The sequence below is a fragment of the Chionomys nivalis genome, chromosome 17 (genome assembly GCF_950005125.1).
Source record: "Chionomys nivalis chromosome 17, mChiNiv1.1, whole genome shotgun sequence".
Classification (NCBI taxonomy): domain Eukaryota; kingdom Metazoa; phylum Chordata; class Mammalia; order Rodentia; family Cricetidae; genus Chionomys; species Chionomys nivalis.
In genome coordinates, this window is record NC_080102.1 from 35,830,604 (window position 1) to 35,851,483 (window position 20,880).

At 43.5% G+C, this 20,880-nt stretch overlaps 1 protein-coding gene across 5 annotated transcripts in view; it reads right to left on the reverse strand.

Moving 5' to 3' along the window:
- The window catches only part of Tnrc6b (trinucleotide repeat containing adaptor 6B), a 230,588-nt gene extending 209,914 nt beyond the window's left edge, over positions 1–20,674 (reverse strand). For 4 of the 5 annotated variants that reach the window (XM_057791817.1, XM_057791815.1, XM_057791816.1 and 1 more), the window contains exon 1: positions 20,405–20,633. The gene's annotated coding sequence lies outside the window, so the exon portion shown is untranslated. Of the gene's footprint in view, positions 1–20,404; positions 20,634–20,660 lie in introns of those variants that run through there. The other variant, XM_057791813.1, reaches the window with a different exon arrangement.
- Positions 20,675–20,880: the final 206 nt, after the last annotated feature.

A 20,880-nucleotide genomic window follows, 5' to 3' on the forward strand; every position in this document is an offset into this window, starting at 1 on the left:
CAGAAATGACTAAGCCAAATGTGAGTCTCATGTCACCACAGCAAATATGAGTACAGTGAACATCTCTGGGATGGAAGAAAGACCCAAACTACTTATGTTTAAAAGCAGTCATAAACAAACAAATAAAAAAGGGCTGGAGAGAAGGCACAGAGATGAAGAGCACTCACTGGCTGCTCTTCCAGAGGTCCTGAGTTCAATACCCAGCAACCACATGGTGGCTCATAACCATCTATAATGAGATCTGGTGCCCTCTTCTGGTGTGCAGGCATACATGCAAGCAAAATAGAGACAGACAGACAGACAGACAGACAATAGATAAAAGAAAAGCAGTCATGATGAATGGGTAGTGGTGACACATGCCTTTAATCCTAGTACTTGGGAAGCAGAGGCAGGTGGACCTCTGAGTTCAAGGCCAGTCTAGTCTACAGAGTGAGTTCTAGGACAGCGGGAACTACACAGAGATACCCTGTCTTGAAAAACCAACCAACTAGGGCCGGAGAGATGGCTCAGAGGTGAAGAGCACTGACTATTCTTCCAAAGGTCCTGAGTTCAATTCCCAGCAACCACATGGTGGCTCACAACCATCTGTAATGAGGTCTGGTGTCCTCTTCTGGTCTGTAGATACACTGTATACATAATAAATAAATAAATCCTTTTTAAAAACCAAACAAACAAACAAAAACAAAATCTATCAAACCAAACAAACAAACACTCAAAACATAGCCAGGCCTCATGGAACAACCTGTAATCCTAGCTACTTGAGAAGTTCTGGTAGGAGGATCATAAGTTCAAGGTCTGTCTGGGCTATGGAACAAGTTCAAGACCAAAGGCCTTAGTAACTTACTGAGACCAGGACTTGAAATAAAAAGTAAATAGCACTAGTAATACAGCCCAGTGGCACAGCACTTGCCTAACACTGAATAGAGTCATGTCAGGTACCTCATTTTAACATTATTATTAATTTATGGTTTTTAGAGATGGGTTATTTCTGTGTAGTCCTGCCTGCCCCAGAACTGGCTCTACAGACCAGATTGGCCTCAAACTCAGAGATCCCCCTGCCTCTGCTTCCAGGGGCTGGGATTAAAAGCATACACCACTACATCCAGCTCCCCAGTACCTCATTTTAAAAGAAAAGAACACACTAAAGCTTTAGTCCAGAGGCAGAACACTTTCTTACTAGAGACTGTGAATTTGGACTGCTGGGAGAAAATATCAGACTTGGTATGTAAGAACTGAATACATAGTTCCTTTTTTATTTATAAACTGAGACAGGATCTTGACCGGCAGTGGTAGTGCATACTTTTAATCCCAGTACTTGGGAAGAAGCAGGCAGCTCTCTGAGTTTGAAGTCAGCCTGGTCTACAGCGTGAGTTCTGGGACTACATGGAGAAACCCTGTCTTGAAAAACCAAAAAATAAAATAAAAAAAGGAAAAAAAAAAAGAGGTAGGGATCTCAACTCTATAATCTAAGTTGGCCTCAAACTTTGATACACATTAGGAAGATTATGTCTATCTGACAAGATTGCTAATAAAAATCTGTGGGTTATTTTTATTTTTTAGGCATAAGGCAAGCTCCCCAGGTAGACTATACCTCACACAATCTGATCCTAGAAGAACTATATATGCTTTATCTGAATCCACTCTTGGAAGCCTTTGTTGATTGTGCTTTCCACCTCTGACCTAATTAAATCTTAGTAATAAATGTAAATGCAGCCTTAGTCTTGTGAGTTCTTCCAGAAGGCACCAAATCTGGAGGTACACTTGGAAGACTGAACACAGACACAGAATGTTTTCTAATCACAACAGAATTAAAACACAAGTCAACAGTAGCGCCAGGCGCAGTGGCACACACCTTTGATCCCAGCATTTGGAAGGCAGAGGCACATGGATCTGAGTTTAAGGCCAGCCTGGTCTACAAAGTCAACTATTCCAGGACAGCCAGTGCTGTTGCACAGAGAAACCCTGTCTCGAAAAAACAAACAAACAAACAAAACAACTCCCTAAAACAAACAAAAAATCAATAGTAGGAAAATATGTAGAAACCTCCATATAGTCTCAAAATCAAACAACTCGTCGGGGAGAAAAAGGTTAGGAAGTATTTTAAGAATGAAACTAGGTGTCCAGGAATATGTCCCCAGCTGGTACCTTGGGCAACTGAGGAGAGGGAACCTGAAATGACCCTATCCTATACTGATGAATATCTTGCATATCACCTTAGAACCTTCATCTGGCGATGGATAGAGGTAGAGACAGAGTCTCAATTTGGAGCAACGGTCTGAGCTCTTAAGGTCCAAATGAGGAGCAGAAGGAGGGAGAACATGAGCAAGGAAATCAGGACCACGAGGGATGCACCCACCCACTGTGACAGTGGAACTGATTTATTGGGAGCCCACCAAGGCCAGCTGGTCTGGGACTGAATAAGCATGGGTTGATTCTGGACTCTCTGAGCATGGCGGACAATGAAGGCAGATGAGAAGCCAAGGACAATGGCACTAGGTTTCGATCCTAATACATGAACTGGCTTTGTGGGAGCTTAGCCTGTTTAGACGCTCACCTTCCTGGACATAGATAGAAGACCTTCGTCTTCCCGCAGGGCAGAGAATTTGGACTGCTCTTCAGTATCGAGAGGGAGGGGGAATGGTGTGGGGGGAGGAGAAGAGGAGTGGGGATAGGGGGAGGGGAATTGGGGGAGGGGGCAATATTTGGGAGGAGGGGAGGGAAATGGGAAACGGGGAGCAGGTGGAAATTTTAATTAAAAAAGAATAAAAATAAATAAAAAGGAAAAAAAAAGAATGAAACTAAAGCAAAATTTAAGAGCGATTTATAGCACATCCAATGTGAGTTTTCAATTAAGTTCAGCATCTACCCAGAAAAATGAGAGACAAACAAAACTCAACCTAATCACAAAATGAAGATATTAAATATCAGAGTGGAAATAAAATAGGAAAAAGTTAAACCAAGTTCTAAGTCCACTAATCTGATGCCATGTGTAACAATATCACACTGCTGAGTTAAATACACTTAGAATAAGAAGTTCACACTAACGCTGGGCAGTGGGGGTACACGCCTTTAATCCCAGAATTTGGGAGGCAGAGATAGGTGAATCTCTGTGAGTTTGAGGTCAACCTGATCTACAGAATGAGTTCCAAGACAGGCTCCAAAGCTAGAGAAATCCTGTCTCAAAAATTAAAAAAAAGTCACACTGAAGCTGGCCTGGTTTTACAAGTGTACAATTCCAGCTACATGGGAGGCCTATGAAGGAACATCACAAACACAAGGCTGCCTACTAAGGGAGTTAAAGGATACTCCAGATTACTTAATGAGATCTTCTCAAAATACAAAGAAGGGGCTGGAGATATGACTCAAGTGATTAAGAGCACTTGCTGCTTTTCCAAGAGCTAAAGTTCAGATCCCAGAACCCACACTGGGTGGCTCACAAACACCTTATCTCCAGCTTCAGAGGACAGGACACTCAATTCTGGCATTCCTGGGCACCTGCACATACATGGTATCCACTCACAAAAACACAGACAGACACACACTAATAAAAATAATCTTTTGTTTGTTTGTTTCTCAAGACAGGGTTTCTCTGTGTGTAGCTCTGGTTGTCCTGGATCTTGCTCTGAAGACCAGGCTGACCTAAAAGTCAGAGATCACACACTCTGACCTAAAACTCAGAGAATGCCTCCCACATTCTGGGATTAAAGAGGTGCACCACCACCATGTGGCAATAAAAAAAAAAATTTTTTTGTTTTTGTTTTTGTTTTTCGAGACAGGGTTTCTCTGTGGCTTTGGAGCCTGTCCTGGAACTAGCTCTTGTAGACCAGGCTGGCCTCGAACTCACAGAGATCTGCCTGCCTCTGCCTCCCGAGTGCTGGGATTAAAGGCGCGCGCCACCACTGCCTGGTAAAAAATCATAATAAAATAAAAACGGCTGGAAATTTAACTTAGAGTACTTGCCTAATATGCACAGCTCCAGGTTCAATCCCCAGTACAAATAAAAACAAGTGATGACAAAAAAAATTATCATTGAAATTAAGTAGTGGCAGGCATGTTCAATGAATAGTACAGAGACCTGCTCTTTATGGAATCTTTGGTGTATGACTGCATGGAGATGACAGCTATGGGCAACAGAACACTGCTGGAATGGAATGAGAAAATAGTAGCACGTTAGAAATCTTGGAATGAGACTATAAATGGCTGTGTTCACCAGAAAAATCAATTGCTTCCACATGTCCTCTCCTCAGTGCCTCTGTTTTACTATGATATAAAACTCAGGTCATTTTAGATTTTCATACTGAATCTTTGGTCAAATAAAAAATTTAACCAAGTGTTGGGGGGCACACCAGAGGTAGAGGCAGGAGAATGCTGAGTTCAAGGTTCATCTGGACTATACAGTAAGAACCTGTCTCACAAAAACCAAAACTAACTAAATAAACATTTAATAAATTAAGTCAATGAAAACAAAATCTGATTCTTTGTGAAAAGCAATAAAATTAATGCACATCTAGTTAAATAAAGAGTGCTATGCCTATACAAATTGTACTGATCTATTAAAAGACTCATAAGATAGTCTGGAGAGATGGCTCTGCAGTTAAGAATGAATACCATGCTTGCAGAGGACCTGAGGTTCAGTCTCTAGCATTAAGATTGGGTGGCTCACAACTGCCTGTAACTCTAGTTCCAAGGGATCAGATATTCTCTTGATGTGGGATTCCCTCTGTATGCTGTGACTATGTTTTATTACCATTGGTTAATAAAGAAGTTGTTTCAGCCAACAGCTTAGCAGAGTAAAGCCAGGTGGGAAATCCGAACAGAGATAAAAAGAAATTCAGAGGCCGGGCGATGGTGGCGCACGCCTTTAATCCCAGCACTCAGGAGGCAGAGGCAGGTGGATCTCTGTGAGTTCGAGACCAGCCTGGTCTACAGAGCTAGTTCCAGGACAGGCTCCAAAGCCACAGAGAAACCCTGTCTCGAAAAACCAAAAAAAAAAAAAAAAAAAAAAAAAGAAAAAAAAAGAAATTCAGAGACACCATGTAGCTGTCGAAGAAGAAAGGCGCTGCCAGAACCTTTAAGGTAAATCACAGCCTCCTGACGATACAGATTAATAGAAACAGGTTAATTTAAGATGTAAGAGTTAGTGGTGGCGCACACCTTTAATCCCAGCACTTGGGAGGAAGAGGCAGGTGGATCTCTATGAGTCTGAGGCCAGCCTGGTCTCCAAAGCTAGAACCAGGACAGGCTCCAAAGCTACAGAGAAATCCTATCTCGAAAAAAAAAAAGATGTAAGAGTTACTTAATAAGAAGCCTAAGCTAACTGGCCAGTGTTGTGATTAATATAGTTTCTATGTGATTATTCGGGTCTAGGCACCTGGGATGCAAATAAGCAGTTTCCGCTTACCTTCTAATCTGGCCTCTGTAAGTACCTGCATCCAAATGCAGGCACAAAGCCACACCCAATCATAAATAAAATAAACATCAAAGGGAAAAAAAGACTGGTATGAGAATGTTATAAACAGCGTCATACCAACAAACTTGACAACTTAAGCAAAACAGAGAAATACCAAGGCTCACTTAAGATGGAGAATATGAACACTATTATAATTACTACATAATCTGAATTTGGACTAAAGCATTCCCATAAACAAACAACCATGTCAAGATGGCCTTAATGAGAATCTCCCAAAAACCTAAGAAAGAAAAATAGAGAAAGAGAAAAGAGAGTTAAAGAAAGAGGCAGTGGGAGCCGGGCGGTGGTGGCGCACGCCTTTAATCCCAGCACTTGGGAGGCAGAGGCAGGCGGATCTCTGTGAGTTCAAGACCAGCCTGGTCTACAAGAGCTAGTTCCACTAGTTCCAGGACAGGCTCCAAAACCACAGAGAAACCCTGTCTCGAAAAACCAAAAAAAAAAAAAAAAAAAAAAAAAAAAAAAAAAAAGAGGCAGTGGGAATGACTTGGGGGAGGAAGGGGTTAAGGGGTTAATTAATTCTGTGGGGCATAGAGGCCAGTGCCTTTACTCCTAGGAGTCAAGCAGTAGTGGCAGGGGACAGGCAGGCAGGAAGAACTCCCAAGTCCAGCATTGGCTACACAGTGGGTTCAAGGCAGCCTGGGCTGCATATGAGATTCATTCTCAAAAATGAATGATTGAGTTAAGTTGTGACCTAATAAAGGTTTCAGTAGTACAAGACTAAATGTTCTTCACCAAAGACTGAGGAAGAATGTTCAATCTCACCACTTCTGCTCAGCATAATACCTCAAGGTCTAAGCTAGTATAATAAGAAATGGAATTGGACTTGAAGGATGGAAAATAAAACCATCTTCCTTTGTAAATGCTGTCCTGGAACTAGCTCTTGTAGACCAGGCTGGTCTCGAACTCACAGAGATCCGCCTGCCTCTGCCTCCCAAGTGCTGGGATTAAAGGCGTGTGCCACCATCACCCGGCTGTATTTATATTTTTTTAAAAAAATTTATTACATTTATTATATTAGGTCCCTGTGTGGAGGGCAAACTATGGGATTCGATCTTCTCCTTCCACCACGTGGCACTCGGAGATTGCTTGAGATCATCAGCCTTGATGGGTACCTTGACCTACCTATATTTTTATAAATATACAATCTGTGGGGCTGGGGAGATGGCTTCATGATTAAAAGCTCAGGTTGCTCTTCCAGACAACCTGTGTTTGATTCCCAGCACCCACATGGTGCAGCTCACAACCATCTGTAACCCTGTACATGGCACACAGACATACATGCAGGCACTCACAAACACACATAAAATGTATCTTTTAAATATATATTATATAAAAATGTCACTAGAATCAAAGAATTAAATTAACAAAGTTTACCTTGTTCATTATACTCTCATTATATCAATTAAAAAACAGACAAAAAAGCTGGATTAATGGCTCAGGAGTTAAGAGCCCATAATACTCTTGCAGAGAACCAAGTACTCACCTGGGGCAGCTCACAACACCATCTTCTGGTCTCCACCAGGCATTGCATTCAATGATTCAATGTATACACACACATACATATACACACACACACACACACACACACAGTCTTTTTAAAAGCCTATGGATACAGCTCAGCATAGAGTCCTTGTTGTGGTAACCCTTGGGTTCAAACCTCAGTACCACAGAAAAGAATTATAATTCAAATACTCAGTTATGAGCAAAACTATGTTTTGTCACATGCTCATTTCTTTTTTCACTATTCTTTGGAGTGCCTAAACTGTCTTCTCATCTGACATCAAATAGGCTCTTCATATTAGTCTAATGTGACCTCTAATAGTGACAATATATAATATCTATCACTTTGTATTATCTTATAAAATCATATTTTTTCTTTTGCATATATATGGAATAATAAATTGCACCTATTATCTTGTCCCCCCCAAAAAAGTGCCTCTGGATGCAAAATGAAAAAGGCCTTTGGTTAAGAAATATTTCAAGCTAAGAGGCAGTAGCACACGACTTTAATCTCAGCACTCAGGAGGCAGAGGCAGACAGATCTCTGAGTTCAAGACCAGCCTGGTCTACAGAGTGAGTTTCAAGACAGCCAGGGCTACACAGAGAAACCCTGTCTTGAAACACCAAAGAAATATTTCAAGGAAGATAAAATTTACAGAAAATTTTGTATATGTGTATGTATGCTTACACTAGCCCATATGTGCACATGTAGAGGCTAGAGATCGATACTAGCTATCTTCCTCCATTGCTCTCTACTGTCCTTTTTGAGACAGACTCTCCCATTGCTATTTCTGCTAGACTGGTTGGCTCATTAGGCCCGGGACCTGCCTGTCTCTGACTGCTCAGTCCTGCAGTTACAGATGTGTGCTATGCGGCTGAACTCAGGTCCTCATGCTTGCACAGCAAGCACTTTACCCCCTGAGCCATCTCTTCAGTCCTGGAAAACTTGAGAGTAAGGGAAAAAAAGAGACTGGTAGCAGATGCAGTGATAATATTTTACATAAATCAAGCCTTCAAAAGAAAGAGAGCCAAAAGGGAAAAAAATATCATATGGAAAATGGAGCAAAGACTGTACCAGAAGTCAGGGACGGAAAACTAGAGAACAAGAATTGGTATATTTGGAAAAGTAAAGGCATCTGGCTCAGATAGGTGTTGATTTCCTAGAATGAGAAAGTACACAGTTTTGAATGAGAAAAAACAGTGGGTAGGAAATGTTTTCTGAGCAAAAAGGAATAGGACAAGAGGCAGACAGCTACTTGAATAATCCAGACATAGCCTGAAGACGATGGCTTGAAAACAGAAACTAGAGGTCCACACCAAAGCTACTAGAGTGCAGTGGTGGAATCCTAGCCACCTTGAGGCTAAGGCAGGAAGACCTGAAGTACAAAGCCAACCTTGGCAACACAGTGAAACCCAGTCTCAAAAAACAAAACAAACACAGAAACAGCCCAAAGCCACAGGAAAACGAACTAAAGGATGGGACACCATTTCAAGATCAGTATCATCAGATTTCAGAATCCTGGTACTGAGAAGATTCATGAGCAGTGAGGGGACCTAAGACAGTCAACAATTCACAAGAATGTAAGGCAGAGGATGTATTCTAGTTTCTGGAGTTACCTTTCTGAGAAGCAACCCTAATGAGTCTTCAGACTCAAGGATGTGAAAAAGGTTAAAGGCAAACAAGAAAGTGCCGTACACATTCCTCAGTGCAGTAAACATGCTGAGCACATCAACTTCCAAAGCAAGCATGGCATCAGTGCAGGCCCTAGCACAAAGTGCTGAGGCAGAGTCACAAGCCATGCAGGGAGCACAGGGTTCCATTTAAACATTTCAAATCAGACCTCACTGGTTTGAAATGTGATGTCTTTCATTTTCATTCTTGTTTTGTTTTTGTTAGTCCTACGAAAAGCCTTTCACTGTGTTTTAGGAAGAGACAGAGAGAGAAAGAGAGAGAGAGAGGAAATGTGGTGTGTGTGTGTGTGTGTTTTACAAGTAGCATTTCCCCTTGACCAGCCAGCCAGCCAGCCAGCCATGTATTAGGTGCACAGAATACACACAGACCTCTCTGTAGTGACTTGTGGCTCCAAGCTCCCCACACTGTTTAAGTATAATAATGAATGTACTGTTTTTTTTAAGGTGACTGAGCCAAAATGCAAATAAAACATCATAAATGTTAAGCATATTGCTGTAAAAATACAAAACTTTTGGAGTGAAACACAAAAGTGTAGGTGGTGAACAAGTATTTTAAAGTGTGTAATCCATGGTTCATCTAACCAGAGACTATATTTAGAAACTCGACAGAGACATACTCCTGGGTAAAACATCTCATGGAAAGGATATCACTGAGCCTGATGCACCATCAGCAGGATTTGTACAGGAGGCAAAAGGCAGTTCCTTCAGAACAGCAGTCTCGTTTCTTACTTGGATTTCTTTTTCCAGATCAGAACCATGTGCCTAGCAGATGCTTTAGATATTTCTTCTGATCTGCTGTGAATGTTAGCCAGGGTTACTTTCTACTTTGTACATTAGTGGTGCATGCATATGTGCACGTGAGGCGTGCACATGCATGTGGAAGCCAAAGGTCAACTATGGGTATCCTTCTCCATCACACACCACCTTATGCTGTGATAAGGGCTCTCACCTTTTGGTTACACTGGCGGGCAGTGAGCCCTAGGACCCTCCTGTTTTCTCCTCCCAGTTCTGGGTAAAAGGCACATTATATCAGGCATGCTCTTACATGGGTTCTGGTGATCTGAACTCAGGTCCTCATGTTTGCACAGCAAGCACTTGACCTATTGAGTCATCTCTTTAGCCTCAATTCTTCTTTTTTTTTTGTTGTTGGTTTTTTTTTTTTTTTTTTCGAGACAGGGTTTCTCTGTAGCTTTGGAGTCTGTCCTGGAACTAGCTCTTATAGACTAGGCTGGCCTCGAACTCACAGAGATCCATCTGCCTCTGCCTCCCAAGTGCTGAGATTAAAGGCATGCACCACTACCACCTGGCCCCAACTTCTAATTTTTTTTATAATTTATTTTTATTTTATGTACATTGATGTTTTGCCTGCATGTATGTTTGTGTGAGGGTGTCAGATCTTAGACTTATAAATAGTTGTGAGCTGCCATGTGGGTGCTGGGAATTGAATTCGGTCCTCTGGAAGGACGGTCAGTGCTCTTACAGCTGAGCCATCTCTCCAGCCCCCCACTTATAATTTTTAAGCTCCCAAATTACCTATTTTTTTTTAAATAAAGACACTCTAGAACAGTGTTACAGAATAAACTACACTCATTGCCAATGTTCTCCTTACCTAGTATCTCTTCCATCCTTTTCAATCTGGGTCAATAAGTGAGTACACAGACTACATAGAAATTTACGTTAACGTTAGCCAACTACCATCTTTTGAGTGTAATCAGCACCACCTTAGTCACCCACCACTCTGAAAATAATTGTTATCCCACAAATGCTAAGATTACACATGTGTGCACCACATCCCAACCATGGTTGTTACTTTAAAAAAAATGTAGTGAGCCGGGTGGTGGTGGCGCACGCCTTTAATCCCAGCACTCGGGAGGCAGAGGCAGGCAGATCTCTGTGAGTTCGAGACCAGCCTGGTCTACAAGAGCTAGTTCCAGGACAGGCTCTAAAACCACAGAGAAACCCTGTCTCGAAAAACCAAAAAAAAAAAAAAAAAAAAAAAAAGTAGTGATTATTAAATGAAAGAAGCAAAAGATGGTGTGAGCGGGGTGGGAGCAGTACCTACCCCCAGCAAGAGAGTAAGACAGTCAGAATGTACTGGAGATTGGACTTGTTGAAGGCTGTCTCTAACCCACAACACTATTAATAGGTGAGCAGTAAGTTAGGTCATGGGGAATGTCCCCTGGAAGGGTACACCGTAGTCCTGGCCCTCTTCTTCCTCTACTTTCTATTTTCAGCCCTCATTTGGTGAAGGCTCCTTCTACCATAGGCTCCCTCCATAATGTGCAGTTTTGTCTAAGGCCAACTGATCAAGGACTAAAACCACCCAAACTATGAGACTGTGAGATAAAATAACCATTTTATTTACCTTCAGTACTATTTATCTAAGCCAGGACTTTACACATCCTAGGTTAAGTGTCCCCCAGTCCAAACCTTTCCCTTTTTTTTTAAAGTTGATTTATCTCCAATCTTTGGATCTTGTTGAGGTGATTTGTTACAATAATTTAAAGCTGACGAACACAGAAGAGGACTAGAAAAAAAGCTGTTGAAATTAAACAGGAATAATTGAAGGAAATAAACTAACTTTCTAGTATTATCTCCATTTCTTCAACTCTACTTGGGAATGGAATCAGACTAAAACAGCTTGGGAGACTTAGGAGATATGCAAGGACCTTCAAGCTGGGAATCATTTTCCCCAAGACACGTGCCCAGAGGCCCTTCTGGATAGTCCTTCCTGTTCAACCTTTCACCATTTCCCTGTTCAGTGGCTGGCCCTTCAGAGATGGTATCAGCACTCAAACAGGTAATCTAGAGGTCACTTCTGTGCACAGCTCCTACAGATAGGCTGATGTGAGTCACCACTTTCTAATTCCACCTGACACTCTGCATGCTTTACAGGTCCTCTATGCCAACAAGTACAGGAACAAGAAGAGACCAGCACCATTCTCCCTTGTGATGATTACCTTCCCTGGAGAGGATTTCAGGAAGTCTTTAAGAATTCTTATATGGGGAAGGGGGCTAGAGAAATGGATCACCAGTTGGCACTTGCTGCTCCTATGGAGGACTGAGCTCAGGTCCCAGCATCCACATCAAGTGGCTCATAACTGCCTATAATTCCAGCTCCAAGGGATCTAACACCCCTTCTGGCCTCCATGGGAACCCACATTCACATGCACATACATACCCACACACAACTAAAAACTATATATAGTTTTTTCAAGACAGGGTTTCTCTGTGTAGCTCTGGCTGTCCTGGATCTTGGATCTCACTCTGTAGACCAGGCTGGCCTCTCAGCGATCCACCTGTTTCTGCCTCTTGAGTGCTGGGATTAAAAGTGTGCACCACCACCACTACCCAGTCAAATATTTGTTTTTTTAAAAAAAGGTAAAAATTGGTTAGGGGTAGAGTTCAATGGTAGACATACTTGCTTTGCAGGTATAATGCTGAGTTTGATTCCAACATTAAAGAAGTAATGAAGTACTGGTTCAGTGGTTAAAAGCACTTGTTGTTTTTGCAAAGGACTTAGGTTCAGCACCCAGAACCCACATGGTGGCTTGTAACCATTTATAATTTCAGTTCCAGGAGGCCTGATGCCTTCAGCTGACCTCTGTGAGTACCAGGAACATACATGATGCACAAACATTCATGTAGGCAAAACATTCATACACATAAATTAATCCTTAAACTTAATTTTAAAAGTAGTAATAATAAAAGAACCTGGGACCTGGGTGTGGTGGCAAATGCCCATAATCCCAGAATATGAAAGGTGAAAATAGGAAGGTCACCAGGCTGAAGCTGGCCTGGGCTTTGTAGTCAGACCCTGATCAAAAACAAAGAGGAGTTAGAGATGACTCAATAGCTGAAGGCCCTTGCCACCAAACCTCACAACCTGAGTCCATCTCTGGGATCCACAGGGTGGAAGAAGAGGAACCAACTTCTATAGGTTGTCCTCTGACTTCCACATGCATCAATATCAAAAAGGTATACATGTAACAATGGGGGGAGGAGGGAGGGAGAAAAGTGGAAAGTACTTTCAGCTGCCTGGAGAGATTTAGACCAACTCTCCAACCCGAAGAAGTGCCTGCAGGCCGTATAGTGTGCTCCGGGTTTTCCACCTTTCGTGAGATGTCACCCATGCTGGCGGTGAGTGTTGGTGATGCAGTTGCTATTGAGTCATTTCTGCCCCTATAAACCCAATAAAACCCATTGGTTCACCAAGCTGGATTTGGGTAGTAGCCACACTTTGTTCAGTGGTGGAATCTTTATCCAGGGTGAGTATGTGTGTACTGCACTTCTCCAGGAAAGTTTTATCATACAAGCATGACTCCTCCTGACTATACTTGATTTCCTAGGTAAATGTTTTCTGTTTATGTAAAACACATTCAGAATAGATGTGTAGTTTTAAAAGATTATTCTCACTACAACTACCTAGTACAAAATTCTCTAGCTGGTGCCAAAATAAATGAAGGCATTATAAAATTAAGCAATTTGGCTATTGGTTTTGTTTTTGATATTTGGGTCTCCAAGTTTCCTAGGCTAATCTTAAACTTACCTCATAGCTGAGGATGACCTTGAACTTATAATCTTTCTGCTTCTACCTCTGAACGCTAGGGTTACATGTATAAACCACCACACAAGACTTTTAATTTTTTTTTAATTTGTGTGTATGTCTATGTGGGTTGCACATATGTATGCATTGCCGGAAGAGGCAAGAAGGTCATGTTTGATCCTATGAAACTGGAATTACACACAACTGTGAGCCACCATGTTTGTGCTGGAAATTGAACTCAGATCCTTTAGGAGAGCAACCAGTGCTCTTAACCATTGTGACATCTCTTCAGCCCCCACACCTGGTTCTCGGAAGTGCTAAGAATCAAACCCAGGGTTTTGTGTATGCTAGGCAAGCACCCTACCAACTATCTAGCCTCCAAACTAAATCATTTGTTTGAGGCATTCCTAGATCTCTGAATGCCTATAACATGGCAGGCACAGCGCAATGTGGACTTGGAAACGTAGAGATAAATGGTCTTGGTCTTCGGAAGCTTAAACTGGGCTGGCATGATGGGTCAGTGGGTAAAAATGCTGCACAAGCTGAACAAACTGAGTTCAATCCCTAGAACAGACATAAAGGCAGAAGGAAAGAACTGACTCTACAAGGTTGTCCTCTGACCTCCACTCGAATGCTACGGCAAATGCACACCCCAAAACACACAATAAGCTTTATTTTTTAATTTAAAGCTTACAATCTAGTAGAACAGACAGACCTAGAAACATGGTATGATATACCCTAAGGTATAAACAGGTAAAGAAAGTATAAAAGCATAGTGAGAAATGAAATCTTCCTCGGAAGAATAATCACCTCACCTCTGTGTGAAAGGGGCTTCTAAAAGACTTTTATACTTCGTTCATTCTAGTTTTTGAATTCTCAGACATTTCTGTGCTTGGAACCCAGCTGGCACTCAAGCAAGTATCGGCACCACAAACAAACCCAGGACTTCTGACTTCTAGTTCAGACTTTGCATCTTGGCTGTGGCTCTGGACAGGCATGTGCACGGATGCCAGTACTCATGGAACTACTCTGAAGCTCTGTCTCTGAAATTGCTTTCACAGCCAGTTTACAAACCACAAGGGAACTAAGTCTCAGGAAAGTTAAACATCTTTTTTGGGGGGGAGGATGGGCAGTTAGACAAGGCCTCCTTATAAAGCCCAGAGCAACTTGTAACCCTCCCGCCTGTACCTCAGAGTGCTGGGATTATAGGTGTAGACCACCACACCAGAATGAAAATAACAACTTCTACTGCTATTTTATCATTCATTCATTTTGAGACAGGGTTTCACTATGTTGCTCTGGCTGGAATGCAACTTGCTAGGCAAACTAAGCTAGCCTAGAACTCAGAAATCCTCCTGCCTCTGCCTCATGAGTGCTGGGATTTAAGATACACCACACCCACCTGCTAACTTTCTGATCAACATGAAAACTGTAATATCTATAAACAGTTGCTTGTGTGTTTTATTATTTTGTGTGAGGGAACTGTGTATACGTGTGGTATATATGTACAGTATGTGCAAGTCTACATCAACATGTGACGTGTGTGTACGCAGCCGTGCGAGTATACCCAGCACATGAGCACATGTGTAAGCCTAAGGCCACTGTCAGGCTCCTTTCCTGTCCTGCCCACCTTTGTTTTTTCTGATAGGGTCTCTACTGAACCTGAAGCTTACTGATTCAGTGAACCTGGCTGGTTGGTCAATGACCAGTGATCCCTCTTCTCAATCTCTCTCCAAGGCTGGCGTTACAAGCATGCACAGTCAAGCCCAATTTTTTACATGGGTTCTGGGGATCCAAACTCAGGTCCCTTATGCTTGTAAAGCAGGTACCTTACTAAATGAGCCATCTCCTCAGTTTTTTTTGTTTTGTTTTGTTTTTTGTTTTGTTTTGTTTGGTTTGGTTTGGTTTTTGGTTTTTCAAGACAAGGTTTCTCCATGTAACCCTGGTTATCCTGGAACTTGTTGAATTCAGAGATCCACCTGTCTCTGCCTCCCAAGTGCTGGGATTAAAGGTGTGAGCCCCTATTCCCAGCTGAGTTATTTTTAATTTAATTTTTTTGAGTACTGTATATCCCAATGTTCTAGAACTCACTATTTAGACCAGGCTGGCCTCAAACTCACAGAAGATCTGTTTGCCTGTCTCCTGAGTGATGGGATTAAAGGCATCCATTACCATGCCCAATATAAAGTTACTTTTTTTTTAAAAAAAAAAAAAAGCAAATCTACTTCAAATATACCAAGTTGTATACATTAAATATCTTAGCTTTCAGAATCTCAGTAATACTTCAGTGGGGTGGGAGACACAAGTATACACTTAAAGAAGGAGAAATATAAAAGCAGGGCAGAGAGCTGGAGATTTAGCTCAATGGTAGAATGCCAGTGCTCAGCATTTACAAAGCCCCAGGTTCAACCAATCCTTAGCACCGCCCTCAAAATCCATATGATCTTTCACAATTCATGATCTTTTATCTTCAAAGGACACAGTATTAACTACTACCTAGCTAGAAAGACTTGAAAAGTACATGTAGACCAGGTATAGTGGTGCACACCTTTAATTCCAGCACTCAGGTTGAAGCAGGTGGATCTCTGTAAGTCTGAGGCCAGCCTGGTCTACACAGAGAGTTCTAGAATATCCAGGTCTACACAGAGACACCCTGTCTAATAATAATAATAAATTAATAAGGTGGCATTTGTTCAAAATAAATAGATTTTCTAGCACACGCCAGGTCAGGAACAAAAATGAGGAAGGCAAAGCTCGGTTCTCAAGACATGTAAGGAGGGGAAAATGTCAACACACACACCGTCCAGGGCAATCATGCTGTTACTCAGCAGGTACACAGCGATGAAAAGAGGGAGGCTATGTGCTGCCGGCACTGGTTCTAATTCATCAAGTAATCATGAGTCAGTGCTTGTGCCTTATCACCTGTGATTACAACATAAATTGGTTATAAACAGTTGCATTCTAAAAAATAGTATGAAAAGAAGACATTAAATTGGATACGGTGATGTATTATGTTTAGTCCTAGCTATGCTGCAGGCTGAGGGAGAAGAATCATTTGAGCCCAGGGGTTCCAGGCCAGCCTGGACAACAAAAGAGACCTCATCCCAAAAAAAGAAAAATAATGTTAAAAACTTCCATATAAGGGGCTGGAGAGATGGCTGAAAGATTAAGGCACTTACAGCCTTCCCAGAGTTCAGATCCCAGCATCCACATGGATAGTTCACAACCACCTGTGTCTAGCTCCCAGCTCCAGTGCTCTCTTCTGGACTAGGTGGGTACATACTACATACATTTAAATACACATCCGTACACATGTGCACAACTAGAGATGTTAAGAATTAAAGACTAAGCCGGGCGGTGGTGGCGCACGCCTTTAATCCCAGCACTCGGGAGGCAGAGGCAGGCGGATCTTTGTGAGTTCGAGGCCAGCCTGGTCTACAGAGCTAGTTCCAGGACAGGCTTTTCCAAAGCCATAGAGAAACCCTGTCTCGAAAAAACAAAAAACAAAAAAAAAAAAAAAAAAAAAAGAATTAAAGACTAGAGTTCTCAGGTTCCCCCGTGTTTCTCAGCAAGGAAATTTAGCATGTTTAGATAATGAAGCTGTTTCTAGGTGAGGGGAACTGGGTGTGCAAAGTACGGTGGCTGGCACTACCTAGGTCTGAATAGCAATACTGAAGGCATAATTTAGATATATTCTGTTCAATGAGGTAACCATTAGCAACAAGTGGTTATAGAGCACCTGAAATGTGATTAATGTGAATTGAGATGTAATAAGTGAAAAATACATTCTAGGTTTCAAACATTAAACATGAAAAAAAGACTGTTAAAATATCCCAGTACTAGTTTTTTGAACTTTTCTTTTTAAATACTAAGATTTTGGATGTTTTAAAGTGAATAAAATGTTACAAAAATCAATTTCACCCTTTCTTTTTACTTTTTAATGTGGCTACTAGAAAAAATTAAATTACATATGTGGTCTACATCTGTGGCTTGCTTTTTCTATTGGGCAGTACTAGTCCAAAGATCTGTAAATAGCAGGCTAAAGCACTTAAACCCTTTAAGCAATCAAACACCATTGAGGATTTCCAATCTAAGTGTTTGTGGTGGATTTAGGAAGGAGCAGAAAACATAAAGCAATCTTTCAGGAAGATTAGTGTGGGGGAAACGTGTAGGGGTGAAACACTAGAGGCAGCTGTCAATGTCAAAGGCAGCAAATGTCAAAGGGCAAGCGGGCTGGAACCTATACGAGGTCTCTAGAAGCAACATGCTGAAGAGAAAAAGAAATCAAAAGCAGCTAAGACAAGGGAAGAGTAACAGGTGCAGTGCTGACCCAGGCTGAAGGACCAGGATGCAATGCTTACTCAACAGGTGCAGTACTGACCCAGCCTCCAGGATGCAATGTTCACTTAACTCAGCAAGCTCAACACAGGATTCTCACATCTATCTTTATGTGGCAAGCTCTCTTAAGAGTGGCATTAAGCAGGCAGTGGTGGTGCACACCTTTGATCCCAGCAGATTAAAGCAGAAGAGACGGCGGATCACTGACTTTGAGGCCAGCCTGGTCTACAGCGTGAGTAGGTCTACAGGGCTACAAAGAGAAATCATGTCTCAAAAAAAAAAAAAAAGAGTGGTATCAAATCTCAGACACTACCAGGAGGAGGTAGGCAGACAAGGCTATAACAATAAACAATAAGAGTAAAAGCCAAATTCATAACATAACCAAGAACTATTCCCAGGACTCTGCTGTATGCCCGACACTTGGACTGGCTCTGGTGACAGGGCAAACAAAACAGACATGGCCCTGAATCACAAGTTGCTAACAACCAAAATGAACAGGAACTCTCAGAGACCTGAGCAGGAATAAGGATCAGTGGACAGAGACTGGAAGAAAAGATCTTCAGAAGTTGGGCATGGTGGCTTACACCTGTAATCCCAGCATTCAGAAGGTTAAGGCAGGACGGTGGCCAAGAGTTCAAGACCAGCCTGGCCAACACAGTGAACTCCAGGGCATCCTGGGATATAGAAAGAGAAATTTAAAAAACAAACAAACAAACCACCAACACCATGCAGAAGGGAGAGAGAATGATTAACTGGCTCTTGAGACATGGTGCTAAAGGTCTGTAATTCAGGCACTGGGGAAGTTGAGGCAGAAGGAGCATGAGTCTGAGGCCAGTAAGACTACATAGCAAGACCTAAGGAAATAAACTCTAAAAAAACAAAACAAAACAAAACAAAAAAAACAAAGAAAAAAGAGCTTTGAAGTACTACATGCAATTAATATGTCAATTAAAAATCAAAAGTTAGATGTATTTCTGTTTTTTTTTAAGGTGCTTAATTCTAAAACAAGAATGGTCTCAATTTAACATTAAATTCTTAAGCCAGGTACAGGCAACCTTATATTACCAGTGGATTCTCCTTTCCTATCTTTCTCTGCTTCTCAGTGCTCCTTTTGCCTTTCTCCCTCTGGAAAATTTAGGAGGCAAAAATAAAACAAGCAAAAAACAAACAAATAAAAACCAAACAGACCAAAGTTAACCCTAGCTGTAAAACTCTTGTCCTCATCCCCACGCCTGAGGTAAGTATTTCAAAAGTAACAGAGAGGGTGGAACACTGTAAGCACGCAACAAATGTTAGCCAATTCTGACACTGGAATAAAAGTATTGCTCTGATTTTAAAACATTTAAGAACTTCTATTTGAGGGTAAGATTTCAAGGGTATGATGGTTTAACACTCAGCGTAGACCATTTCCTTACTCTTTTAAGTACCATCAGAAACTACTGCTCAAATAATCAAGTTACGACATCCCTTAAAAAACGGTAAAGATCTAAGCCGGGCCTCTTTAATCCAGCACTCAGGTGGCAGAGGCACGGGGATCTCTGTGTTCCAGGCTACACAGTGAAACCTTTTCTCAAGAAACCAACCAAACAAAACAGGAAAACACTGGCAGGCATCCCAACCCTCACCGCTGCATCCCAAGTGAGACAGAACCATCTCACCTGTATTCTGGATACTGGTTAATGTGCCTACCTGGAGGGCCAACTACACTGATAGCCCTCCCACCTACTACAGCGATGCCTCGCACTGCACAGTGCAAGACAACGTCCACTGTCCGCGTCCTCTCTCTTTACGACCCACCATAAACACATACAGTTTTAAGGTCAAGAACTGAACTCTCACACACGGAGAGAAACAGTATTAAACCTTGACAAAGGGCGAGGATGTGCGACTTTTGCTTGCTGCTGTGTTTAACTGTTAAGAACAGACTCATGATGTTTTATTCACGGCGTTTTGGTTGGTACTCTTTACTCATTGAGTCAAAAGACACATGAGAAAACATGAAGCTAAAAGTCCTATGTGGGTGACCTGTGTCCAAGGCTGCTGTTACTGGGTGTCCTTAGCCACTGCAGTGAATTTCGCTGGAGCAGATAGTTAGCCACTGTGAACTAAGAAATCCGTTAGTTTGAAATTAAAGGCCGCCGGAGCAGCGGAAGGTGGCAAACCCTCCCCAGGGCTGTTTCCAACCCTGTCATCCCTCCGCCACTCATTTGTTTCTTCGTCCAAAGTGAGCTTCGCCTTGCCCCGCAGCCCCTCACGAAGCTCTCGCAGGATGGCCATGGGACCCCGCCATCAGATCCCGCACACAAGTCTGCGCGCCCGCTGCGCGGGGACACCGGATGCTCGCACCCCACCGCCAGGCAGACTCAGCTCCAAGGGCCTCGCAGTCCAGAGGGCCCCAGGCGACGCGAAGCGGTCGGACAGCCGCTGGCCCACCCGGAAGCCCTTCCTCGGCTCACACCTGCCGGCGCGTGACGCCGGTCTGTCCCTGCCCCGCTACTCAGGACGCCCGGGCCGTCGCGACCGACGTGACCGCGCGTCCCTCGCACACCCCTCCCCCGCCTCGCGTCTACACTACACACGTCGCGATCCCCACAGCGCGCCCGGGGCGAGCGCCTTGGCCCGCCGCGGCCCACCCCGGCCCTGCTCGCTCCCGTCCCATCCTCCCCCCAACCCCTCCCGCCGCCCGGCTCGCTCCCGTCGCGCGCGTTCGCGAGGACACGCACGCGCTGCGCCTCACCGGGCCCCGCCGCGCCGCGCGCTCCCGAGGGCGTCCTCGGTCGCCCACCCGGGGCGGCCCCACGCGGCCCGGCGGCTCGCGAGGAAGAGGCAGGCCCGCGCGGCCCACAGTCCTCACTCACCGCTGAGCCGCGCCGGCTCCGAGTGTGCGTCGTTCCGCTGTGAAGCCCAGCGGTGACCGCGGTCTCCGCTTCTCCGCAAGCTGTGGAGGCGATGTCGCAGGGAGGCTGAAAGGCGAGGGGTGTCACGGTCGCTCGCTTCACCTTCCCAAAGCTCGGGGGACCCCAGAAACTAAAAACAAAATAAACAAACTTTCCCCTCCGCCTCCCTCCCCCAAAACCACAACACAAACACTCGGGGGCCCGCCCACAGCCCCACCTCATTGGCCGCAGGCAGGATGCCTCTGCCGTTCACTGGCTAACTTTCGTGCCAGTCAAACTGCTGTTCCGCCTCTCTTAAGTCCTCGCCGCTGCCGCCTCCCCTCATTGGCTAAGTTCTTCCCGTTTGCCGAGCTGGGGTTGGCTGAGCGGCCTGCGCCAATCATGAGGGGACACACCCCCTCAGCATCCCAGAGGCCGCTTCCTTGGTCGCCGACCCA